Source organism: Oryx dammah, unplaced genomic scaffold (genome assembly GCF_014754425.2).
Source record: "Oryx dammah isolate SB20612 unplaced genomic scaffold, SCBI_Odam_1.1 HiC_scaffold_19, whole genome shotgun sequence".
Lineage (NCBI taxonomy): Eukaryota > Metazoa > Chordata > Mammalia > Artiodactyla > Bovidae > Oryx > Oryx dammah.
This window is the reverse complement of record NW_024070203.1, coordinates 29932773-29960637: the sequence shown is the minus strand read 5'-3', so window position 1 is coordinate 29960637 and position 27865 is coordinate 29932773. Positions and strand designations below refer to the sequence as shown.

General features: G+C 38.5%; 1 pseudogene; it reads right to left on the bottom strand.

Moving 5' to 3' along the window:
• Positions 1-289: 289 nt before the first annotated feature.
• The window catches only part of LOC120878792, a 54389-nt pseudogene continuing 26813 nt past the window's right edge, over positions 290-27865 (bottom strand).

Below are 27865 nucleotides of genomic sequence, written 5' to 3'. Positions count from 1 at the left end.
TTTGACCTTCTGATGTGAAATGCTACCATGTTTCAAGTTTACCCACCTATGTTTTGACTGCTTTATTTTTATTCACATAGTCATTCCTAGTGCTGAGTATGGAAAAGGTGCTCAAGAAACACGTGTCAAGTGGAAAACTTGGGGTCTTATGTCAGATACTTTTTTTTTTTTTGGTCTATGTTTTTTGAATTCTTTTCTACTTTTAAATACTGGTTTTAATTTTGTAATTGTAACATGGAAGATGTCAGACATTTTTAACACAAATAACAATTAAAGGAGAAAAGATCGTTTAAGGATTACAAAGGTTATTGATTTTCTTCTCACAGAGGTAAAAGGAAATAGTGCTTTTCACGTAATTATCATACTACAAAGATAATGATAGTTTAATTAGGGAGATAGAAGTTTATAGGAAAAGATTCAAGTTTGCAGTATTTATTTGGGGGACTAATGATTGACAGAATAATACATTTGTGTGCTCTGTTTGTTTGTTTTATTTTGTTTTGGTTTGTCTCACCATGCAAGTGTTTCTCTAACCCTCTCTCTCTCTCTCTCTCTCTAATATAGCATGTTAGGATCCCACCACCTACTATGAGAGCAAGGCCAGATATTAGATCTGCTTGTGTTCAAATTCTTGTCACTAGGGCAAAGATTTCACAGCATTTATTAATTTAATAACCGTCTGAATCAGTGTGATTCATTTGGTGTTTTCTTTTATCTGCCTGTTTATTTATATGAGTACAATAAGAGTTGCTGATTAATACACAAAGAACTTCTTAGTGTGTGGTTAATAAAATGGTCCTAAATTATACTGAGACTCAGGGGCTTCTCTGGTGGCTCAGACGGTAAAGCGTCTGCCTGCAAAGTGGGCGACCCAGGTTTGATCCCTGGCTCAGGAAGAAGATCCCCTGCAGAAGGAAATGGCAACCCACTCCATTACTCTTGCATGGAAAATTCCATGGACAGAGGAGCCTTGTAGGCTACAGTCCAAGGGATCACAAAGAGTCAGACACAACTGAGCAACTTCACTTCTTCAGAAAAAGACTGTATTTTCAGGAGATCTTATATATCCTCTGGGGTTACAACTTATATGTCAGAAATATCTAATTGTCTCTATCAGTTTGCCAACAGATATCAAGAAACAATCATTACTCTGTTTACTTCTTCAGGTTTAGCTTGACCATTGCAGGAATATTCTTTTTATTCTGAGATCTCCTAGTTTGTCTGTATTCCTGGCCTACCGGAAGGGAACATTACTTAGCTTCCTGTAAAGCTGAGAGTTCTTTAGTGATAGACCAGATAACAAGACTATTACCACAAGGGATATTTTTGGTATCAATTTTGACATCTAAATTTTCTATATTACCCCAAATTTCTAAAATGAACCCAGGTTTCTTCTGCACATAGAAAGCATACATAGGGACTTCCTTGGTGGTCCAGCAGTTAAGACTTCACCTTCCAACACAGGGGATGAAGGTTCGATCCCCGGTCAAAGAGCTAAGATCCCCCATGCCTTGCAGGGCCAAAATACCAAAACATGAAACAGAAGCAACAATGTAAGAAATTCAATAAAAATGATCATTATATATATATATTTATATATATATATATAATTAGAAAAAAGATCAAGAGAATGAGAAAACAAGTCACATACTGGGAGAAAATGTTTACAAAAGACATATTCAATAAAGATTGTTACCTAAAATATGCAGAGAACTCTTACAATTCAGTGATAAGAAAATGAACAAACTTGACCCAAAAAATGGGCAAAATCTATAAAATGATATCTCACTAAAGAAGATATACAGATGGCAAACAAGCCCATTTAAGATAGCAGTAGGATACCGCCACATATTCCATAGGGTCACACAGAGTCAGACACTACTGAAGAAATTTAGCACATGCACATACTTCTTAGATTGGTCAATACCTGGAGCATTAACAATACCGAGTGTTGGAGAGGAGATGGAACAACAGGAACACTCATTGATTGCTAGTGGGAAAGTCAGATGGTACAGCCATATTAGAAAATTGGTTGTCAGTTTCTTACCTAATTAAACATAATCTTACATCATTCTATCCAGTGATCACCATACTTAGTATGTATTTATTCAAATCAGTTGAAAAGTTATGTCCATACAAAAACCTGCACACAAATGTTTATAGCAACTTTATTCATAATTGCCAAAATGTGGAAGCAATCAAGATGTCCTTCAGCTGGTGATTGGATAAATAAACTGTGGTACATCCATACAATAGGATATTAATCAGCAGTAAAAAGAAATGAACTATCAAGCCATGAAAAGACATGAAAGAAACTTAAATGCATATTACTAAGTGAAAAAGCCACATCCTATATGATTCCAAATTTATGACATCCTGGAAAAAGCAAAAGTTTGAAGACTAAAAAAATAAATAAATAAAATCAGTGGTTGGGACTTCCCTGTGGTCCAGGGGTTAAGACCCCATACTCCTAATGCAGGGGACCTGGGTTGATTCCAGGTCAGGGAAATGGATTCCATGGGCCACAACTAAGAGCTTATGTGCCATGACTAAGACTTGATGCAGTCAAAAAAAAAAAAAAAAAATCAGTGTTTGCCAAGTGTTAGGGGAGCTGGAGAAATGACTAGAAAGAACACAGGATTTTTAGGGCAGAGAAGTTATTCTGTATGATGCTATGATGGTAAATACAACATAATGTACTTGTCAAACTGCATAGAATGTAAACACCATGAGTGTATCCTAATATAAACCGTGGATTTCTGTTATAATGTTGCATAGGCTCAATGATTATAACAAACGTACCACTCCAGTGTGAAATGTTGATGGTAGGGAAGGCTGTTTAGGGGGGCTGGGGTGGAGGAGTAGGGGAAATAATAGAAACTCTGCACTTTCTACTCAGTTTTGCCTGAACATAAAACTGCTCTAAAAATAAGTTCTGTTACAAAAAGATAAAGAAAAGGTGTAGGAATGTTGGTTCCCATTCTGGGCACAGCATTTGGATTAGAATAACTATCATCCATTGAAAAGTAATACAAAAGGAATTTGGCATAAACATAAGGAAAGATATAAGGAAAAACAGGTTCTGGTAAGATCTACAATTAATTGCTAAATATGGCCCTTGAAGGAGTGTGTTTTCACTTCTTAGCAGGAGGTGGTCTGCTAATTGATCAAAAGATTTAAAGTTGAATACTTTCTTAAATATCAAGCCAATATCCCAAGGTATCTTCAGCTTCTCCTCCATTCTTGAGCCAGGTAGGTACATGGCATCTTCCAAATGAAGGTGAAGTCTGGGCTGCTTGATTTTTTGCAGTAGCAGGGTTTCTGGAAGGATGGATTGATTTCTGGATCACTTTTCCCCACAGGCTTAGAGTAACCACTTGTACACAATAGAGATGCAATTAGTAATTTTTTTTAAGTGTAATATGACATTTTCCTCACTGCAGATATTTTTAAATGATATAATCAGTGTTTCATAAAAAGTAAATACATTAGAAGAATTTAGATAATACCTGTAATATAGATGGCTTTGCTCTGAACATTCACTTTTGTTTTCACTGAAAACATCCCTTTTTAAAAAGTTACATAAAAATGATAGATTGCTGCATTCTACACGTCCTGTGTCTCATGTGGGCTCAGTCATGTCCAACTCTTTGCAACTCCATGCACCACAGCCTGCCAGGCTCCTCTGTCCATGGAATTTTCCAGGCAAGAATAACAGAGTGGGTTGCCATGCCCTCCTCCAGGGGATTACCCCAACCCAGGGATTGAACGAGTGTCTCTTGTATTGGCAGGAGTATTCTTTTACCATTGCACCACCTGGGAAGTGTTCTGTGTCTCAAACATTTTAAATTAACTTCAAGCTTTTCCCTCAACTCTAAATGTTAATGATATTTGCTTCTGTTAATAAATGGGAAGTGTATACACTTTTTAAAACAGTGATATTTTGGTCTTCTCTGCCTGATTCTTCAAAAAAAAAAAAGTTTCACACTGAGTTTGAATAGCAACTGAGGGTCTGGTCCAGTAAGTGGTAGGTAATTACAGAGAACCAGCAGTACACATACGTCAGCTCAATTTCCATGAAAAGGGTATTCCATACCCTTTCTGGCAACTTGAGATGACCGTGGAGGCTACCTGGAAATTCCATCTGCTGTCAAAACACTGGCCTGGCCCTGACATCCACACAAGGCTTTGCAGCAAGCTGTGGTCCAATTTTGTCAATTTCAGCCTCCAATGTACTACTGCATGGTCAATCAAACATATGCTTCTGCAATATAGATTTTCCCCAAAGTGCCAAACTATCTCAAGGACAAATGGCCCAGCTCACTGTGTGAAAATCAAACCTAAGAAATCCAATAAATCAGCCAAGCTAGTCTTTTACTGCAGGCTGCCCAAGTACTGCATGTTCTGTTTCATAGCCTGGAAGGAAGAAAATTTGATGAATACCAGTTACACTATGTAAAAACCTAGTGAAGATAAATATTTGTCCATTTGGAATCACAAAAGAAGTGCTGACTTTGGCAGCACATATACTAAAATTGGAATCACAAAAGCTTTTATCTGGGGAATCAACCACATGAATAATCCAGTTGATCTCAGCGATCCCTAGAATATCTTTATCGCATTCAGTTACATGATAAACTTTGTCTTGTCCTTAATGGTGAAATATTGTGTGTCTTTCTTTTTTTTTCTTTCCTATTTTATTGAAGTATAGATGATTTACCATGTTGTATTAATTTCTGCTATACAGCAAAGTAATTCAGTTATACAAACAGGTTATTTTTCATTTCTTGTCCATTATGATTTATGACAGGATACTGAATGTAATTCCCTGTGCTCTACAGTAGGACCTTGCTAGTTATTCATTCTACATATACTAGTTGGCACCTGCATCTCCCCAAAGGCCAAAGGGGAGAAGGCGGGGGAAAGAAGGATTGAGAGTTTGGTCCTCTTTCTCAGCATATCATTTGAAAATTCTTCCATCAAAATGTTCCAGTTCTGATATAATTCTGAGATGTTCTTCCCCCAATTATAGTAGCTTGCTCTTTCCCATGATTGGACTTGCTTTCAGTTGAGTGAAATAAAGCCACTACAAGTAGTAACCCAAATAATAACTTCCATTTTTGTCTTCCTTACACATTCTTTAAATAGTTCCTTCTTGTTAGGAGGAAATGTTTGCCACCATTTTCTTATACCCAAGAATACTTACGATGATTACAAGTAGTTTCTACACTGATTTAAGAATTACCAAGAGAGGAATTGGACAAGTTGAAACGGTGAAATGAGGAAACTCCTGATGTCTCTTATGGGAGAACAATTTGGAGGACACAATTTTGAAAGAGCAGGGATGAACACAACTTCTTTTATCTGTGGCTGCCTTGAAAAGGAGTCGTTCAATGCAGTAATTTTTGGGTAGTCCTCCAAATTTCCTTACTTTTGGTACTCAAGAGGCATACTGTTCTTTTGTTACTGAAAGTCCTATAGAAGTAAAAATTTCCAAGCAGAAAAGGAAACTTATCACACTGATTTATTCCCAGGCCTGGGTACTTGCTGTATGGTTGGTTGTTGTTCAGTCGCTAAGTAATGTCCGATTCTTTGCAACACCAGGCCTCCCTGTCCTTCACTATCTCCTAGAGTTTGCTGAAACTCATGTCCATTGAGCCAGTGATGCCATCCAACCGTCTTATCTTCTGTTGTCCTGTTCTCCTCCTACCATCAATCTTTCCCAGCATCAGAGTCTTTTCTGAGTCAGTTCTTCCCATCAGGTGGCTGAAGTATTGAAGCTTCAGCTTTAGCATCAGTCCTTTCAATGAATATTCAGGGTTGATTTCCTTTAGGATTGACTGGTTTGATCTCCTTGCAGTCTCCAAGGGACTCTCAAGAATCTTCTCTAACACCACAATTCAGAAGCACTGATTACAGCTGATGTGTTACATTTTCTCCAGTTGATCAGTGAATTAAATCAGAAGAAAGCACAGTTTATCAGACTGCAGTTCACAGGTGAAGCTTATCTTTCTTTTTTGATTTAAAAAGATTTATCTGGCTTCATCAGGTCCTCGATGCAGCACATGGGCTCTTGCTGTGGCATGTAGGCTTCTGTCTAGCTGTGGTACTGCAGAGAGTTCAGGCTCAGTTGCAGGCTTAGTTGCCCCACAGCACATGTGATCTGAGTTCCTGCAGGCTTGTGTGTTCAGTCACTTCAGTCGTGTCCGAGTCTTTGCAACCCTATTGCCCGCCAGTCTCCTCTGTCCTTGGGATTCTCCAGGCAAGAATATTGGAATGGGTGGCCATTTCCTCCTACAAGGGATCTTCCTGACCCAGGGATGAACCCATGCCTCCTGCATTGCAGGCAGATTCTTTACTTCTGAGCCACTAGGGAAGCCCTTAATTCCCTGACCAGGGATCAAACCCATGTCCTCTGTATTAGAAGGCGACGTCTTAATCACTGGACCAGTCTGAAGCATACCTTCTTTTGCTTGATTTATCCAAACAGTGACAAAAGTGATGAGTCCCTCCAATTAGTGGCTGTGTTTGTTTATGTGCTTTTCTGAGTGAGATAGTAAGCTTTATAATTGTCTCTTTTTCTCCCTTATTAAAAACTCAATGAAATAAAGGGGTTTGGCTTGATTCCCATTATAACACCAACACCAGACACAATACCTGCAAATAATAGATGTTCAGTAAATATATTGGAAGAAAGAATGTATGAATGAGGAAAGCTGTTTCCTGAATGCTCATTAAAGCACTAAGGCATAGTCAATAACCCTTGAACCAGAAATCAAATGCCCAGATTCAAGGCCCAATTCCATCTGTTTTCATTATCTATCCTTTCATAAAGCTTGAAAGCTCTGAGCCTCAGTTTCCTATTTGAGAAACAAGCAGCTATCCATTTTATGAGCTATATCTCCTAAGACTTGTGAGGCTCCATCAAGATTATGCATATGAAAGCACTATGAGCTTTAAGCTGGTTTATAAATACATGATCAGACATGGCATGTCACCCTGACATCAATCAGGGAAATAATTTAAAAAGTGAGTGGGGAGTGTAAGGAGGTAAGAATGCTTAATTTGCCAGAATTCTCAGGGCAGTATGATACATAATTGGAAGAAACATTTGATAAGGTAGGAAGTAAGATCTTTTGCCATTCCCATTCCAAGAGCCATATTCTACTTTCAAATCATATTCAATAAAACTTTCCTCTAAGAAGGTCTACACTTAATGACAGATCTTTTGAATATAGAGTGCAATAGAAGTATGGAGCCAGAGGTATGTTGCCTGAGGTACAGAGGATGAAGTTTTTCCAACAACTTTCCCTAGAAATTAATCCTAGAGACAATATTTTATTTCTTTAAAGTAAAACTTTAAGATGATGCTTGTCTACCAAAGATACCAAATTAAAAGACTCCCTGGGATGTACACATATTGTCATGGTCCAATCACATATGTAATCATATCAGAATCATACTAGACTGTATCAGACTTAAAGAAAATATGACCTTTGTCCCATAAAGTCTGAATATATTAATGTAGGTGGAACCAAGCTCAATCTTGTTAGGTAAAAAAGTTAATCTCACATAGCAATATGGGGACAAAGCCAAAGTCAGAATCCAGTATTCTCCATCATGTTGTAGCAAATGTTTTATAAGTGATTATATTTTAATTATTGATTCAAAAGCATTGAACAGATCAGTTCTTTGTACTATGTTTTTTCATTCCCTCTCTCCAAATGGACGGCCTACATTTAAACTAGACAGATGAAAACTGGTAACAGCTTGCTAATGGATGTCAGAATCTAAGCTAATTTTATTCAAGGGTCCCTTCATTTATTCTTTAATTCATCAAACATGTATTAGTTGCCTAAATGGTCCAAGCATCTGGAGTTGCATAGGGAATTACAGTAAATACAAACAAACATTGTGTGTATGTGTGATCTGAAATGTTTACTAGTTGTGGTCTGAGAGAAGAAACATACCATTAAAATAAAACATTTGGCTTTTGGGCTAATTTCCAAGATAAGTTTGGAAAAAAAAAAGTTCATTTTCTGTGTTCCCTCTTCATGACTGTTGAATTGGGAATATAAAGCCACTAGACATTTGACTGCAATATTTCATTTCTCTTGTACAAATTAAATAGAATACTGACATTCAAATTATGCCCACTCTCATCTTGATGCTTTTCCAAGATTACCTGAAAACTTTAAAACAGTTTGAAACAGACTCTCCTTTACATTAACTCATGCATTCAGCAGTCAATTACAACACCCATCATGTGCCTAGCACTTGCTAGGACAGGGGCACTAAGAAACAAAAGAAATAACTCATTATTTGTACATAAACAGCAATTGAATAGACTACAGTTCAGAGTGATAGTACAGAGGTATCAGTTCTATCAAGATACAGATGATACACAGAGGCACACGGAGGAGAGTGAAGTTAATTGGACATGGGTATTCAGAGAAGGCTTCCTAAAGAATGTTAAGTTACATTTGGAAAGAAGAATACAGGTTGAAGATAAGAGATGGTTATGTCAAAATGAAGGTTTAGCATTCACCAAGGAAAAGAAGCCTACAACAAACTGTTCCCTGGGAACACAGTTTACGACTGCTGGGGCAAAAATGCAAAGTAGTTTTGGTGAAGTTATTTTAGATATGACTAACTTGAGTGCAACAACCCATCGTCTTTGGATCTACCAGTTGATGTTTACATGTAGTTGTCTACATTCTCTGTTTCTCCTTCAGACTGTATTGCCTTTGTGATCATACAGTTATAATGTGGCTAAAAATAACAATGTGCATTTACAAAATAAGGCTAACAATTTAGAATTTACTATATGAGTACCAAGATAAAATTGGAGAGGATATTTTTATGGCTATGAAAAGTTTTGTTCAAGATCTTTGGCCCTCTTTACAATTTTCCCCCCTAGTATCTTATTTTCTAATACATTTTCCATCTTTCCTCTTCTTCCCTCTTCTCCTTCCTCTCCTCTCCCTCCCTTTTGTTCTCTCTTCCTATTTCTTCTTTCCTTTTTTTCAAATGGATGACCATCTATGTCTGTGACTACATATCAAAGCTATATACTATATATAGTGTATATATACTATATACCAAATACTTTCATCGGATTGAGTAGTTTTAAATCTGTGTTTCCAGAATTCTTTGGAACTTCTTGTGGAGAAATCATCCTGGGGATGACTAATCCAGTGGCATTCAGGCTCAGTTTCTTCACCTGGTCTTAGGCAGCCTCACAAAAATCTGCTATTTAAGCTGGGGCTTTGAGAAAGATTTCATTTGAAAAGAGTTCTTACGCTTCTTTACATTTTAAAATCACTCTTTCTTGTCTAACTCTCATCTTCTGAGGATAAGCTGAGGCAAACAGAAGAGAAGTGATAGTATCAATACTGTATAGCGACCTAGATAGAACTACACTTAAACATGGGCCTTTTTTCCTCAGGGATCTCATCCCTTTAGATGACTTCAGGTGAGGATTTTCCTGTGCCACAATGCCCACTTTAACAGACAACATCTCTTTGAGGAGTGTAATGAAAAGGATGTCACCATGTGCTATGTGTTCTCCCTTAAGTGTAGATTTAACTGCCTCCTAACCTCCTTTGAGCTTTATTTATTTATTTAAAAATATTTATTTATTTGACTGCATCTAGTCTCAGTTGAGGCATGTGGGTTCTAGGGTGTCTGGGCTCAGTAGTTGTGAAGAACAGGCTTAGTTGTCTCTCAGCCTGGGGGATATTAGTTCCCCAACCAGGGAACAAACCTACATCATCTGCCTTGGAAGGTGTTGGAAGGTGGATTCTTAACCACTGGACCACCAGGGAAGTCCCTTCCTTGTAGCTTTAATAAGAAATACTCTAACTCAATTTGGAAGATATGAACTATGAATTTATTAAATTAACTATGTTGAGTCATGGAAACTATATATATATATATATATATGTATATATATGTATGTATACACATATATCAGAGAAGGCAATGCACCCCTCTCCAGTACTCTTGCCTGGAAAATCCCATGGATGGAGGCGCCTGGAAGGCTGCAGTCCATGGGGTTACTGAGGGTCGGACACGACTGAGAGACTTCACTTTCACTTTTCACTTTCATGCATTGGAGAAGAAAATGGCAACCCACTGCAGTGTTCTTGCCTGGAGAATTCCAGGGACAGGGGAGACTGGTGGGCTGCCATCTATGGGGTCGCACCGAGTCGGACACGACTGAAGCAGCTTAGCAGCAGCAGCAGCATACACATATATATCTATATATTTCTTGAAAAGGAGTTTCTTATCAACTTCTTTGGGGACTGGGGACACAAACAGGAAAGCATCTGAGTTTTTCAGTGAAACCAGAGGTGGAGTAGTCTTGTTGCTATGAGTTGAATTATGTCCTCAAAGGATAAGTTGAAGTTCTACTCCCCATTACCTCAGAAAGTGAATTCAAGTCTTTTGGAAATAAGATGGTCTTAGATGTGACTTATAAATTAAAACCACGTCATACTGGAATAGAGTGGGGCCCTAACCCAACACAATTGGTGTCTTTATAAGAAGGTGGCCACGTGAAGACACAAGAGACACAGGGAGAACACCATGTGAAGATGAAGCCTGAGATTGGAGTGATGTAACTATAGTCCAAAGAATACAAAAGATTGCCAGCCATCATTAGAAGCTAGAAGGACATTGTAGATTAGACTCTCCCTCAAAGTCCTTCAGTTCAGTTCAGTTCAGTTCAGTTGCTCAGTCGTGTCTGACTCTTTGAGACCCCATGAATCGCAGCACGCCAGGCCTCCCTGTCCATCACCATCTCCCGGAGTTCACTCAGACTCACGTCCATCGAATCCGTGATGCCATCCAGCCATCTCATCCTCTGTCGTCCCCTTCTCCTCCTGCCCCCAATCCCTCCCAGCATCACAGTATTTTCCAATGAGTCAACTCTTCGAATGAGGTGGCCAAAGTACCGGAGTTTCAGCTTCAGCATCATTCCTTCCAAAGAAATCCCAGGGCTGATCTCCATTAGGATGGACTGGTTGGATCTCCTATCAGTCCAAGGGACTCTCAAGATTCTTCTCCAACACCACAGTTCAAAACCATCAATTCTTCGGTGCTCAGCCTTCTTCACAGTCCAACTCTCACATCCATATATGACTACTGGAAAAACCATAGCCTTGACTAGACGGACCTTAGTTGGCAAAGTAACATCTCTGCTTTTGAATATACTATCTAGGTTGGTCATAACTTTTCTTCCAAAGAGTAAGCGTTAGATGTACCCAAACCTGATTTTGAACCGGTATCAGACTTCTAGCCTCCAGAATTGTGAAACAACAAACTTTTTGTGTTAAGACACCCAGTTTGCAGTATTTTATTACAGCAGCCACAGGAAGGAAACTGATAGACATGCTAAAGTTCACAGATGAATAAGCCATCATCAACCTTGCTGGGTGTCTGGCACACTGTTGGGAGTAGGTGACATCTGAGTTGGGCACTCGGGAGTAAGTCGGAGTCAGCCAAAAGGAAAAGTACATTCATAGCAGGGAAGAAAGCAGGAGCAAAGGACAGGCTTTGGAAAGATCTTCTCGTGTTTGAGTAATGCTGAGTAGCTCTGTAGAGCTCCAGTGTGGAACATGGGGTGCTCGGCATTTGGGCAAAAACTGATGCAATGCCTTTTTGCAACAGGAGAGTTTACTTAAATCAAGAAAAACTTCACTTTTTGGAATCACTGTGTGTTTTTGTCTGTGTGTGTGTTTAAGTATATATATTTATCCCCAGATGGTTTTTCTTTCTTTCTTTTAATTTCTTTTTAATTATGGCAGCTATTCTCCAAACATGTTTTTGTTTATCTCAAACTAAGTATACAGTTTCAACATATGGAGCATATTTTGTTTTACTTCAGTTTATCTTAAGAAATCAGCTTTCCTAACTCTTATTGGCAGTGAACCCAAATGATTTCTTACTTTTTCTTTCCCGCTCTACTTTCTCCTCTTTGTCTTTTTCCTTTAGTTATGATTCCTCTCTATCTTCATCACTCTCACTTTCTCTCCATTCCTCTCTCCCTCCTTTCCTTTCTCCCTTCCTTCCTCCTTTCCTGCTTTTCCTTTTCTTTCTTCTGGGAGGTTACAAAGATTTCCCGTGTTGATGAACTAGGGCATTTAGTGGCAAGAAACAATAGCTCCTTGGCTTGTGGACATTTAATCAGCCTAGAAAATACACAAAATGGAAATAATGTTAATAAACAAGTCAGGGATATTATTTGCTTTTTCATTTATAGTATTATGAACCTGGAATTTAAGTCTGTTCATAATCTAGCCCAAACAATTTTATCAGCCTTGTTTTGTATAATGCATTTTCAAACCTCAGTTTGTTCAGCTCTCCTATCATTCTTTTCCTTAAAAAGCTAGTGTTCATCCTCTCAGTCTACAGCACTCCACTTACCCTTCAAGATCCAGCTCAAATATTCCTTCCTTTTGACACATTTTATGATGATTGCTGGCAGAATTAATCTTTTTCTTCCCTGGATTCGCTAGAACTTTGTATGTTCCTCCAGCCTTGCTTTGTTATGATTGGTCTTTATTTTCATACACATCTCCTTCGTTAAACTGATGTCAAAAATGGTTTCTCATTGTCCCCAAATCTGCAGTGTCCAATATACACAAATTCAGTTCAGTCACTCAGTCATGTACAACTCTTTACGACCCCATGGACTGCAGCGCGCCGGGCTTCCCTGTCCTTCACCAGCTCCTGAAGCTTGCTCAAACTCATGTCCATCGAGTTGGTGATGCCATCCAACCATCTCAATCCTCTGTCATCCTCTTCTCCTCCTGACTTCAATCTTTCCTGGCATCAGGGTCTTTTCCAATGAGTCAGTTCTTCCCATCAGGTGGCCAAAGTATTGGAGCTTCAGCTTCAGCATCAGTCCTTCCAATGAATATTCAAAGCACTCCATAAATTCTCGCTGAAGACACACTTGAGTGAAAGAGATTGTAATCCTCATACCAGAAACAAAAAGCTTGTCTTTAATACCCATGCAACTCTTTCTTAAAGTCATTTGCAGACTTCACAATGTGAAAGGCACTAGAAATGTCAGAAATTGGGCATTTGTGGCAGGAAACCACTTAGGATGCCGAATATAAGACTGACAGGAGAAAAATAAAATATTGTTAGAGAACTTATCCTTTTTTGGTATGTATATTCATGTAGCAGAAACTGGGCAATCCAGTGGACTTCAAAAACAATGTAGGAACATAGTAATATATTCATGAATATTTCTGCAGTGACACTGGAAGAAAAAGTTTTACCATTCAAACCAACTGTGTACTCAGTTATACTATGCTGAGACAGTTTTTGAGAACTCTGTTCTGTAAATGACTCATGAAGTCTGCTACAAGAATGAAAGTAGAAGTAGTGGCATATATGTCACGTGTACTTAATATGGGCTTCCCAGGTGGTTCAGTGGACGAAAATCCACCTGCAGTGTAGGAGATGCAGGAGACACGGGTTCAATCCCTGGGTCGGGAAGATCCCCTGGAGGAGGACCCAAAGGGTCACAAAGAATCGGACATGACCGAAGTGACTGAGCACATACGTATACTGAATATGTTTGTGAAAGTGAAAGTCACTCAGACGTGTCCAGCTCTTTGTGACCCCATGGACTATACAGTCCATGAAATTCTCCAGGCAAGAATACTGGAATGGGTAGCCTTTCCCTTTTCCAGGGGATTTTCCCAACCCAGGGATTGAACCCAGGTCTCCCACATTGCAGGTGGATTCTTTACCATCTGAGCCACAAGGGAAGCCCAAGAATACTTGAGTGCGTTTCCTATCCCTTCTCCAGCAGATCTTCCTGACCCAGAAATCCAACCAGGGTCTCCTGCATTACAGGCAGATTCTTTACCAACTGAGATATCAGGGAAGCCCAAATATGTCTGTACTTCCCTAAAACAGAGACTATATCTTTTTTCTTAAAACCCTCAGTACATTATTTAACACATTGAATATGATCTAAGAAGAGCTTTTGAAGGAATGAAGATTGTCTAATCTAACATATAACAGGAACAGCACAGTCACTAGCTTCATGGTTACATGTGTATTATGTTAATTCAGCTGTGTCTCTCTGTGCTACACTATGGACTATAGCCTGCCAGGCTTCTCAGTCCATGGAAATTTCCAGGGAAGAACACTGGAGTGGGTTGCCATGCCCTCCTCCAGGGGATCTCCCCAATGCAGGGACTGAATCCACGTCTCTAATGCCTTCTGCATCAGCAGGTGGATTACTTTACAACTAGCTGTCAACTAGCAAGCCCTGGATATATTATATACTTATGGCTAATTTGAGTTGTTGTAAGGCAGAAACCAACACCATTCTAAAGTGACTATCCTCCAATTTAAAAAAAATTTTTTTTAAGGAAGGAGACAAGTCTCTATCCCCATCTCTGACACTGAAGAGAGGGTGTGGTGCAGTCCTCACTAAACAGCAAACCTGGGAGGAAGGTGGGCAAGACTTTCAGGTGAAAATTTGTTCCCTACTTATTGCTGTTCAGTTGCTAAGTTGTGTCCCACTCTTTGCAACCCCATGGACTACAGAATGCTGGACTTTTTGTCCTTCACTATCTATTGGAGTTTGCTCACATTCATGCCCAAAGAGTCAGTGATGCCATCCAACCATATCCTCCTCTGTCACCCTCTTCTGCTCTCAATCTTTCCCAGCATCAGGGTTTTTTCCAATCGCTCTTCACATCAGGTGGCTAAAGTATCAGAGCATCAGCTTTGGCATCAGTCCTTTCAATGAATATTCAGGGTTGATTTCCTTTAGGATTGACTGATTTTATCTCTTTGCTATGCAAGGACTCTCAAGAGTTTTCTCCAGCTCCACAGTTCAAAAGCATCAATTCTTCAGCATTTAGCCTTCCTTATTGTCCAACATTCACCTCCATACATTCAGTTCAGTTCAGTTGCTCAGTCGTGTCCAACTCTTTGCGACCCCATGAATCGCAGCTCACCAGGCCTCCCTATCCATCACCAACTCCCAGACTTCACTCAGACTCACATCCATCGAGTCCGTGATTCCATCCAGCCATCTCATCCTCTGTTGTCCCCTTCTCCTGCCCCCAATCCCTCCGAGCATCAAAGTCTTTTCCAATGAGTCAACTCTTCGCATGAGGTGGCCAAAGTACTGGAGTTTCAGCTTTAGCATCATTCTTTCCAAAGAAATCCCAAGGTTGATCTCCTTCAGGATGGACTGGTTGGATCTCCTTGCAGTCCAAGGGACTCTCAAGAGTCTTCTCCAACACCACAGTTCAAAAGCATCAATTCTTCAGTGCTCAGCTTTCTTCACAGTCCAACTCTCACATCCATACATGACCACTGGAAAAACCATAGCCTTGACCAGACGGACATTTGTTGACAAAGTAATGTCTGTGCTGGAAAAACCATAGCTTTGACTAGACGGACAATTGTTGTCTTTTGCCGTAGGAAAACTCACCTACCAGCCCATCAGTCACCAGCTTACACGTTTCTCTCCTGTTCTTCCTTCACTTAGCAGTGGGGAGAATTCTTTTCTGTCCTCTGGCTTATGAAACAACTGGGTTTCCCTAGCTCTCCCCACTTCAGCTAAAGAAGCCCACATTTATAATCAACTTACAAATGCACAATCGTCAGTCGGAGGGTAGCTTCTTTAGAAACAGCCAGAGGCTGTGTATTTAATACTTTGAAACATATTTTCACCACAAGTGTTAAGCTAACGTCTGTTAAGAATTGTCTCTAGGTCTGTCACTGTGGAAACAGAAGCTCCTCTGTAAACCCCAATTTCATGCCATGAAAAGATTCCACTCAGTGCTAAGACTAAGAATAGTTTAGGGGAAATGTTATAGTCTTTTAAAATAAGAAATCAGCAAAAAATCTTCACGTCAACATACTGATTTCTCATTTACAAAGCACTTTCCACTGGTTAGCTTTGCCTCTGTTTGACTTTAAGCCACAGAACAACCATATTGGTTAGAAAGAGTTTGTTGTGGGAACCTCTCTTATACTTCATCCAGTTCCATTGACAAAGCTCAGGTCCTTGAAAAAACCGTGCTCCTCTCACCACCAGCACCTTCTCCCATTGTTTTCTCTTTCAGGACTTCCCAAGGGAAACTTGCCCACCCTCTCCCCCTCTGTCTAGTTAATTTCCTCTTATGCTCCAGATGTGAACTGAAAAGCAAATTTTTCAAGAAAGTCTTCCCTGACCATCCCTACTTCAAATATTTCTTGTGTACATGGGGATAAAAGGTAGAATCACATTTCTCTCTTTCAGAATATCTGAAATCATTTTCTAGCTATTCATTTTTCAGTATGATTATGTGAATATTTGCCACCTTACCAGGTTACATGTCATTTCTGTGCTTATAACTCGGTAAATACTTGAGAATGAAATGAGTGACCACCATCCACCTTCCTTTCCAGCTGAGAAATTTGAAGCTCAAAGAACATGTCAAAGATCATGTTGCTACTACGAGTTTTTGATGTCAGAGAGACCTAAAATTTCCAATTTTGGCAGTGGCATTTACTCATTTGGATGATTTTCTTTGAGTCTCTGGTTCTCTTTTATCTGTTAAATTCATATAATAGAAATTAAGAGAATTGTAAGTTCTATAAGAAATAAATTGCATATAGGGTCTGTGTACTTTGAATATAGTCTTAACAAATCCGTTCACATCTTTTAAGTCTACTAGCTGGACCACTGATTCTAGTCTATGAAATTATTTTTATATTGTTCAAAATCATTAATATATTTTCTTACAAGGGGAAAATCTGAAGCAAAGGGCAAATAATAAACGCTAAAAGCAACTGTTTCCCTTCTTCCTTTTGCATTTAGCTCATAATGTAGTGACAGAGAAGATTATGACATAAAATTTTCAAGGCAATAGAAATGGAAGCAAAGCTAATATATATAAGTTTATTTATCATCTTCCTAAATGCCTGGTATGCTTGTTGCTTTGTCATTTATTTACATTAACAAGGATTGTTTGAAAGACAGGCTCAAGAAGGAGATATTTTGGAGAAAATTAAAAATTTCTCATGGCAAAATCAGAGAGTGAAGTCAGAGTGTTTTTACTGGCCGATTTCCTAACGGATGGAGCTGAGGAAGTGATATTAGTTAAAGAAGTTGCCTGGAGAGAAGGCGTATGCAGTTTTAAAAATAAGGAAAAAATGGAAAGAAAAGGAATATAGAGAAAAAAAGAGAAGAAAGAAAAATTAAGTGTTGTAATCGCAAGAGTTACTTCACTCAAATTTCTTGACACTTAATCTTGTGTTTGATCCACCAGGCCACCTGGAGTGCTCTATAATATTATGATATCCAATGTATAATTTATATCTTCTGTATTATATTCCTAGGCTATTAGAGGTAGAACACAGACCAAGGATATTTATAAAAATTGTAGCATAGAAAAAGCAAGGGGATATAAAAACATTCTACTTCAAAGATTCTATTTCAGGCTGAAAATGAAAGGATATTGCAAAATCCACACATATATGACTTAATATATATTTTCTAGTTCATTTAATTTTAAAACTGCTTTAATACAGCTATGTTCAAAGCAGCAATTATCCATATTTAAAATTTTGGCTGGAGAAAGCCCAAAACACTGACATAGGTAGCAAGATGTTTGTGTATGAGAACATGCAAAGGAATTGAAATCAAAGGAACTGGGATCAAGTTATAGCTATGCCACTTATGATCTCTGCCACATTAAAGTTAGAAAATGAAATGTAAGTTAGTAATGCCTACATTATAGGATAATATGATTAAATAAGATTAAAAATATTATGAATAACTTTTATACACTAATACTTTTAGTCTTAGAAGAAAAGTTATGATCAACCTAGACAACATATTAAAAAGCAGAGACATTACTTTGCCAGCAAATGTCTGTATAGTCAAGGCTATGGTTTTTCCAGTAGTCATGTATGGATGTGAGAGTTGGACTATAAAGAAAGCTGAGCACCAAAGAATTGATGTTTTTGAACTGTGGTGTTGGAGAAGACTCTTAAGAGTCCCTTGGACTGAAAGAAGATCCAACCAGTCCATCCTAAAAGAAATCGTTCCTGAATATTCATTGGAAGGACTGATGTTGAAGCTGAAACTCCAATACTTTGGCCACCTGATGTGAAGAACTGATTCACTGGAAAAGATCCTGATCCTGGGAAAGATTGAAGGCGGGAAAAGAAGGGGACGACAGAGGATGAGATGGTTGGCTGACATCACCGACTCAATGGACATGAATTTGAGTAAACTCAGGGAGTTGGTGATGGACAGGGAGGCCTGGAATGCTTCAGTCCATGGGGTCACAAAGAGTCAGATACGACTGAGAAACTAACTGAACTGAACTGAACTGAACTTTCAGTCTAAATTTAATAAATACTGTTTGCTTTTTTTAAAAAAACAGGAGACAAAAGATAAAGTATCTTTGAAATATTAAATGATGTCCAGTAGCATAGCTGCTGGAAACAAGACAATAAATGCGCTTTTCTTACCAGCAAGTTCCACTGTCATCCACCATTTTCTTTCCTTCTCCTGTACCTTTACCTCAGCTATTTAAGGAAAAACATAATAATGTTTCATTTCATTTCACCCAGTAAGGGTGAGGCCAAGGCCAACTTTATTCTAAAGAAGACTGAATGTCATACATGCACATCTAAACAAGTTGGTGATCTTCAGGGAAGAGAAGAATTCAAGCATTTTTTTTATTCTCTCTCTCTATATATAGTCACTCAAGTCATTATCTTTTTCTTACTGCACTGGCTAAAACATCTAATTACAATATTGAACAGAAATGATAAGACTGAATATCTGTCCATTCCTAACTTTCAAGGAAAATCATTTGACTATTTTATCATTAAGTATGGTATGAATTTTATGATTTGCACAAATGCCTTTTATTAGACTAAGGAATATGACTTCTGTTTCTAGGTTTATGAGACTCTTTTTCCAGGAATCAATACTGGATTATGATACATTTTTCTCTATACCTACTGAGAGAGTCATATTTTTTAGCCTGTTAATGTGGTTAATTAAATTGATGAAGTCAATTATTAAAATATTAAACCAATCTGGCATTAGTGTGATAGAACAGTTTTGATCATGATGTATTATCCTTTTATATGTGATTTGACTTAATGAAACTGCATTAAGAATCTTTGGATATATATTCATAAGAAATGCAAGCCTGTAATTTCTTTCTCATAATTTCTTTGGGTTTGGCATGCAAAGTACACTATCTTATAGAATGATTTGGATGTATTTCTTAAAATTTCTGGATGAATTTTTAAAGAATTATGCTTTTTCTTTCTTAAATACTTGGTATAATTCACTATTAAATCAGCTTGGCTTAGAGTTCCCTTATGCAAAGTTTTTTTTTTTTTTTTTTTACTACAAGTCAATTTTAAAAATAAGTATAGTACTATACTTGTTACTTATATCTTCTTTCATGAGTGTTGGTATTTATTGTCTTTCAAAGGATGTTTTCATTGCATCTAAGTAATTGAACTTTGGGAGCACTTTAAATTGCCAAATATAAAAAGTACTCATGAAAAGCAACCTGAAAGATTTTGAAATTTATAAGGAAATAGATCATGGTACTTTACTGCTTAAATCATCCTAATATTTCTTACTGAACTTCTTATTGAATTCAAATTTCATTAGAATCATACAATGTGGCCCATTAAATATCTTAAAAATTGAAGCTCCTCCATAACATTATCTTTCTTCCCTTGGCACTTGGGCTTTATGTTTCCTGTACCTACAAAGTTATCTCCAAAGACAGAGCTTTCACACAAGTCATTTCTTCTGCTGGAATACTTTTTCTATGATTATTATATGACTGCTTCCCAAAATTCAAGTTTCAACTCAAATATGACTTCCTTAGGAAGTCTTTCTTGGCTATGCTAGTTAAAAGTTATGGGCTTACCTCTGTTGTAGTCAGAAATTTAAGATGACTAACAATTACTCCTATCCATGTATAATCCACTCTCTTTGAGGGTGGATAAGATCTGTGAATATATTAGAATATCACTGTTAGGATTTATGCCATGTTATTTGGCATGAGGGAGTATGCAGATGTAGGCTTCCCAGGTGGCACTAGTGGTAAAACCCCCCTGTGCCAATTCAGAAGATATGAGATGTGGATTTGATCCCTGGGTTGGGAAGACCCCCTGGAGGAGGGCATGGCAACCCACTCCAGTATTCTTGCATGGAGAAACCCTTGGACAGAGAAGCCTGGTGGGCTACAGTCCATAGCATTGCAGTCGGACAGGACTGAAGCAACTTAGTACACAGAGTATGCAGATATAATTCAAGTTCCTAAAAAGTTGACTATAAATTAATCCAAAGATCAGTTATTCTGGGTGGCCTTAACATAATCAAGCAAGTCCTGTGAAAGCAGAAATATCCATCTGTTTATATGGAAGAAACAAAAAATCATTTTGTAAGAGTCTACAGAAATTGTCAAATGACATAAGCCTCAGGGTGGCCTCAACGATGCTGAGATTACCTCTGGCCAATAGCCAGTAAGAAATTAGGACCTTAGTCCTACAATTGCAAGGAACTGAACTCTGCCATCAACACTAATGTGTTTGGAAGAAGATCCTGAGCTCCACATGAAACTGTAACTCCAGTTTGCATCCTGATTTCAACTTGATGAGACCTTGAACAGATTGCCCGGTTAACTCATGCCCAGATTCCAGATCTAGGAAAATTATGAGTTGATAAATCATGTTAAATTGCAAGATTTCTGGGAATTTGTTATGCAGAAATAGAAAATGAATGCTCTCAATTCTCTATTACACTCTCTATTACACTGCATTATTTTATTTCCTTCATAGCTTAAAACTTTGAAGTTATCTTAGTCATTTTCTTGATTATTTCATTGTTTGTTTCAGTATTTACCCCCAGAATATACATTCTATTAGAAGAACAATTTTGGTTGTCATTTTGCCAGGTTGATCCCTGCCATTCTGGCTGTTTGAGAGGTAGATTGGAAAGAGTTATAAATCTGTTTCTATTTTTCTGTGAAAAAAGAGAGTAATACGTACTGTATAATACTGAGATTTTTCTCAGTGGGACGAAATCTTTCTTTGGTATTCTTCAATTTTCTAAATAATTAAATATGAGGGAAAGTCTAAAAATTCTTCAAAATGAGAGAAATGCCAAGCCACAATTTCCCATAAATCAGAGCTATCCTGTTCTGTTATTTTTCAAATAAGCTAAGCAACATTTCAGTACAGAATTTTATTTTGCATAATGAATATATATATATAATTTTTTTTGTATTTTCCCCTTTTTGTTATTGTGACCACATGTGGTAATGGTGCCAGAACATTCCTCCCTTCTGTGTTTCATGCCCAAAGTGATCTTCATACTCAGAGTTTCCAGCAGATCTGTCTATTTTGTGAATTCTCACTATTGTTATCCTGAAAAGGTAATCAGCAACTGGCTGAGCCAAAAGGAGGGACAGAGAGCTACAAGACTGTCTTTTGTCCTGCTACAGGAAGAATTTAACTCCTTTACTGAACTCGCAAGCAAAAATACACTGATTAATTGTTTTTAAATCATCATATTTTCAGGTAATATATTCCCTTCAGGCAAAAATTCTTCAAGTCCAGAACTTTGTGGCTCATTATATTTATCTTCAAAATCTTACAACTAAACAAAGAAATGTCACATTGGCTATCACTTTGAATTCAACCGTGTTGCCACATCCAATCTTTACTCTTCCTCAATGTCTAACTTTGTGGCTGTTGGCAGCTGTAAACTTGTGACATATGATATGTCACCTTCAAATTCCAGGTCTGCAGAATGTCACAAGATTACATTAGATAAACATCTTTTGCTTTCAACCAGTCAAGCTGCTGAGTGTAAGCCCCAAAGCCCAACTCTCCATTTAAACCAGTTTCAGTAACAACATTGGAATCCATTCCAAGATTTTAAACATGGCAAAAATCTTCAAGCATATGTCTGGAAGTACTAACATCTTTCTTGTATGAGTTAAAGGATTCTAGACATTACCCTATTCAAAATAAATGTATTTCCCATTGATCTTCATTATACCTACAATTTTACCATTAAATTAAAAAAATTATGCCCAAGATTTGCTGCTTACAAAAAGATGAAAATAATATACCAAATCCCTCATATGTTTGTAACTTTGTTCCCTGCAACATAAATCTAGCCTAATCTGGTAAGTAGAAAATTATATTGGGAAGAGAACAGCCAAGTAATCCAGGTTTAAATATTGTATTTATTTCTTATGGAAATGACAACTTTTGGACCAGAGTATCCTCACACGTTAAAACTTAATAAAATAACACTTGCCTTACAAGACTGTCATTAATATATTATATAATGTAAGAAAAAGCCCAACACAAAGCATGATTATCAGTAGTTATTATTGTTTTTATTTTAGTGCTAGTTGTCCAGCCATGTCCTATTCTTTATGACCCCATGGACTGTAGCCCACCAGGCTCCTCTATCTATGGGATTTCCCAGGCAAGAATACTTACATGGGTTGCCATTTCCTGCTTTAGGGGATCGTCTTGAACCTGGGTCTCCTGAACTGTAGTCAGATTCTTTACTATCAGAGCCACCAAGGAAGGTGACCTGTTAAAGTATTTATTATGTTCTCAATAGACAGTTCACTATGGAGAAGGCAATGGCACCCCACTCCAGTACTCTTGCCTGGGGAATCCCATGGAGGGAGGAGCCTGGTGGGCTACAGTCCATGGGGTCGCGAAGGGTCTCACAAGACTGAGCGACTTCACTTTCACTTTTCATTTTCATGCATTGGAGAAGGAAATGGCAACCCACTCCAGTGTTCTTGCCTGGGGAATCCCAGGGACGGGGGAGCCTGGTGGGCTGCCGTCTATGGGGTCGCACAGAGTCGGACACGACTGATGCGACTTAGCAGCAGCAGCAGCAGCAGCAGCAGCAGCTTAGACGATTCACTATAGATACATGCAGATGGAATGGGCTTATTTTATGTGACTTCCAGGACAAAATAAGAATCAAAGAAAACCATAGGAAGAAACAAAGTTTACTTACTTCTAAAGAAAAGAAAAAATAAACTATTAATCATTTTAGTATTTTTGTTGTTATTATTTATTGACTGACTACTTTCTCTGGGGAAGTTATTGTGCTAATTGCTTACATATATTAGCCTATTGGGTTTCCCAGGTGGCGCTAGTGGTAAAGAACCCACCTGCCAATGCAGAAGTTTATCTTCTCTGGGTCAGAAAGATCCTCTGGAGAAGGGAATGTCAACCCACTCCAGTATTCTTACCTGGAGAATCCCATGGACAGAGGAGCCTGGTGGGCTACAGTCCATAAGGTCACAAAGAGTCAGACAAAGCTGAAGCAACAGAGCAGCACTATCCTATTAAATCTTCACAACCCAGTTATTACCATTTTATGGAGAATCATACAAAGTTAACAAAGAACTTTGGAACTATGATCTGATCTCAGATATGTCAAATTATGGGAAGTTGTTGACCAGAAAACCCAGATATTTCTCCAGCAAAGGCAGTTTTATTCAGAGAATTGCAATTTGGGATCTACAACCATGGTGTGCTTATCACTCAGTCATGTCAGACTCTTTGTGACCCCATGGACTGCAGCCCACCAGGCTCCTCTGTCCATGGGATTCCCCAGGCAAGAATATTGGAGTGGGTTACCATGCCCTCCCCCAGGGGATCTTCCCAACCCAGGGATCTAACCCACGTCTCCTGCGTTGCAGGCAGATTCTTTACCATCTGAGCCACCAGGGAAGCCCCTGTCAACCATGGTGAGAGATGTGCAAGTCCAAAAGAAGGAAAGGAGAATGTTTTTATAGAGAGGAAAAGGAAGTTAGGAGAGCTATATTAAACAGATAGCCTATGGCTTTTCATTGGCTGAGCTAAGTCCTTCTTCTTCTTGTGGGCTTTGCTATGTTCACAGAATGTGAGAGCACTCCAACTCTGTTTAATTGGGTTTCTTTTATTTTTTTTCTAAAGGAAAACAATGAGATCTTTAGGACAGCTAACTTGGATGTACAAGGTAACAGTCAATTAAACTTTGTATAACCTCACTTTAGTATTGTTGTTTGTTGCTCTCTTTAGGAATCTCACAAGTTGCTAAAGGTTTATTAAGGTATGGAATCTAGATTCAATGTTATGAAGGTCTTACCTGATACCATGACATTTATTTCAGATGGACATTTGAGAATTTTGAGGATGTCATACTAATAACACAGTGCTAAAATTTGAGAGTATTTTGTGCTATTGTGGTTTATTTGGTCTTTGTTTGCTTTTCTGGCACAGAGTTCCTAAAGAAATCTTGGAATTTCCTAAATGATAAGAGCAATAGAGGTGGTTTCTGATATGTTAATGAGGTGGCTTTTGGAAAGCATTTAAAGAGGACAGCTGGTCACCAGCAGATCCAATCATATGATTATAGGGTTGGAGCTTTCAGTCCTATCCCTGACCTTTAGGAAGAGAGGGAGGCTAGAGACTGAATCAGACCACAGTGGTCAATGATGTAATCCATCATGCCTATGTAATGAACCTGTGTAATGAACCTATGTAATGAACCTGTGTAATGAACCTATGTAATGAAGCCTTTATGAAAACCCAAAAGGATGGAATTTAAAGAGTTTCCTGGCTTCTGAATATGTGGAGTTGGGGAGAGTGGTACATTCAGAGAGATCGTGAAAGCTCCATACCCTTTTGCTATAGCATGCCCTAGGCATCTCCTTGATCTGGCTATTCCTCAATTACATCCTTTCATAATAAACCTACAGTCTAGGGAACTGCTCTAGCAAGTAATTAAATCCAAGAAAGGAGTTGTAGTAGTCTCTACTTTACAGCCAGTTGATCAGAAGTACAGCTAACAATCTGGGCATGGGAACTGGTGTCTAAAGTGTGTAGCTGTGGGAGGAAGGGTATTCTTGTAGGACTAAGCCTTTAACCTGTGGAAGCTGATGCTGCCTGGTTTATGGTGTCAGAATTGGGTTGAATTCTTGGGCACCCTGCTGGTGTCCCAGAATTGCTTATTGGAAGTGTGAAGGAAACCCACCACTACACCATATTGGAAATGAGCCTTAGAACACCTAAAGAATTTTCAAAAATAATTGAAGACAATAAGAAAAGATATAGCTATGGATCAGAAGATGACCACAGACTGCAAAACTTGCTATAAATACATATTTAATAACATTTAAACATCCCATGAATTAGTTTTAAAATTATTTAGAAAATGTGAATAACATTATCAAAATTATGTCTCTAATATATAATGATAAATAAAAGTATAATGTCTCTAATAGAGTAGTAGTAAAGAATGTTCAAACTACTGCACAACTGCACTCATCTCACACACTAGCAAAGTAATGCTCAAAATTCTCCAAGCCAGGCTTCAGCAGTATGTGAACTGTGAACTTCCAGCTGTTCAAGCTAGATTTAGAAAAGGCGGCGGAACCAGAGATCAAATTGCCAACATCTGCTGGATCATCAAAAAAGCAAGTTCATTTCAGTTCAGTTGCTCAGTTGTGTCTGACTCTTTGTGACTCCATGGACTGCAGCACGCCAGACCTCCCTGTCCATCACCAACTCCCCGGAGTTTACTCAGACTCATGTCCATTGAGTCCGTGATGCCATCCAACCATCTTAGCCTCTGTTGTCCCCTTCTGCTCCAGCCTTCAATCTTTCCCAACATCAGGATCTTTCCCAATGAGGCAGTTCTTTGCATCACGTGGCCAAAGTATTAGAGTTTCAGCTTCAACATCAGTCCTTCTAATGAACTCTCAGGACTGATCTCATTTAGGATGGACTGGTTGGATCTCCTTGATGTTCAAGAGACTCTCAAGAGTCTTCTCCAACATCACAGTTCAAAAAGCATCAATTTTTCGGCACTCAACTTTCTTTAGAGCCCAAGTCTCACATCCATACATGATTACTGGAAAAACCATAGCCTTGACTAGATGGACTTTTGTTGGCAAAGTAATGTCAATTTTAATACGCTGTCTAGGTTGGTCATAACTTTCCTTCCAAGGAATAAGCATCTTTCAATTTCATGCCTGCAGTCACCATTTGCAAGAGAGCTCCAGAAAAACATCTACTTCTGCTTTATTGACTACTCCAAAGTCTTTGACTGTGTGGATCACAACAAACTGTTGTGAAACTGAAAATTCTTAAAGAGATGGAAATACCAGACCACCTTAACTGCCTCCTGAGAAAGTATGCAGGTCAAGAAGCAACAGTTAGAACTGGACATGGAACAACAGACTGGTTCCAAATAAGGAAAAGAGTATGTCAAGGCTGTATATTGTCACCCTGCTTATTTAACTTATATGAAGAGCACCTCATGCAAAATGTTGGGCTGGGTGAAGCACAAGCTGGAATCAACATTGCCGGGAGAAATACCAATAACCTCAGATATGCAGATGATACCACCCTTATGGCAGAAAGCGAAGAGGAACTAAAGAGCCTCTTGAAGAAAGTGAAAGAGGAGAGTGAAAAAGTTGGCTTAAAGCTCAACCTTTAGAAAAGTAAGATCATGGCATCTGGTCCCATCACTTCATGGGAAATAGATGGGGAAACAATGGAAACAATGAGAGACTTTATTTTCTTGGGCTCCAAAGTCACTGCAGATGGTGACTGCAGCCATGAATTTAAAAGACGCTCACTCCTTGGAAGAAAATCTATGACCAACCTAGACAGCATATTAAAAAGCTGAGACTTTGCCAAGAAAGGTCCATCTAGTCAAAGCTAAAGTTTTTCCAGTAGTCATGTATGGATGTGAGAGTTGAACTATAAACAAAGCTGAGCATTGAAGAACTGATACTTTTGAACTGTGGTGTTGGAGAAGACTCTTGAGAGTCCCTTGGTTTGCAAGGAGATCAAACCAATCAATCCTAAAGTAGATCAGTCCTGAGTGTTCATTGGAAGGACTGATGCTGAAGCTGAGACTCCAATACTTTTGCCTCCTGATGTGAAGAACTAACTCATTGGAAAAGACCCTGATGCTGGGAAAGACTGAAGGCAGGAAGAGAAGGGGACAACAGAGGATCAGATGGTTGGATGGCATCACCAACACGATGGACATGAGTTTGAGTAAACTCTGGGGGTTGGTGATGGACAGGGAGGCCTGGCATGCTGCAGTCCATGGGGTTGCAAAGAGTCGGAGATGACTGAGTGACTGAACTGAATAGAGTAGTTACATTAAGGGGGATAAATAGTATATGGAAGATGGTTTTTAAAACATGTCATATGGCATAAGATCTAGAGTCACATAAGATCTAGATGTTATGCTAGCTTGTGCTCAGTCGCTCAGTCATGTCCCACTCTTTGCAGCCCCACAGACTGTAGCCTGCCAGGCTCCTTTGCTCATGGAATTTTCAGACAAGAATACTGGATCAGAGTGCCATTTCCTACTCCAGGGGATCTTTCTGACCCAGGCATCAAACCCACATGTTGCATCTCCTGCATTGGCAGGTGGGTTCTTTACCACTAGCTCCAATTGGGAAGCCCCATTATGCTAGCGATGCTAGATTATATGTATTTTACTCATCTTTGTGAACTTAGACAATCCACTCACCTACCTTGAATACATTTTCCCTGTAAAATGAAAATATTATCTTGACTAATTTATGTAATTATTGACAGGGGGAAAAAAACAAGATGATTTATATGAAGATACTTTATAAATAACCCAGTGATCTGCAAATTTATGAAGAGTTGACAATGTTGATGATCATAGTGGAGGTGATGTTGCTGCTGCTGATGGTAGTGATAAATAACAATTCAAATTAGCATGACCCAATAAAATAAGTTTATTGGTCTGCAAATGTATTTATCTATTTGT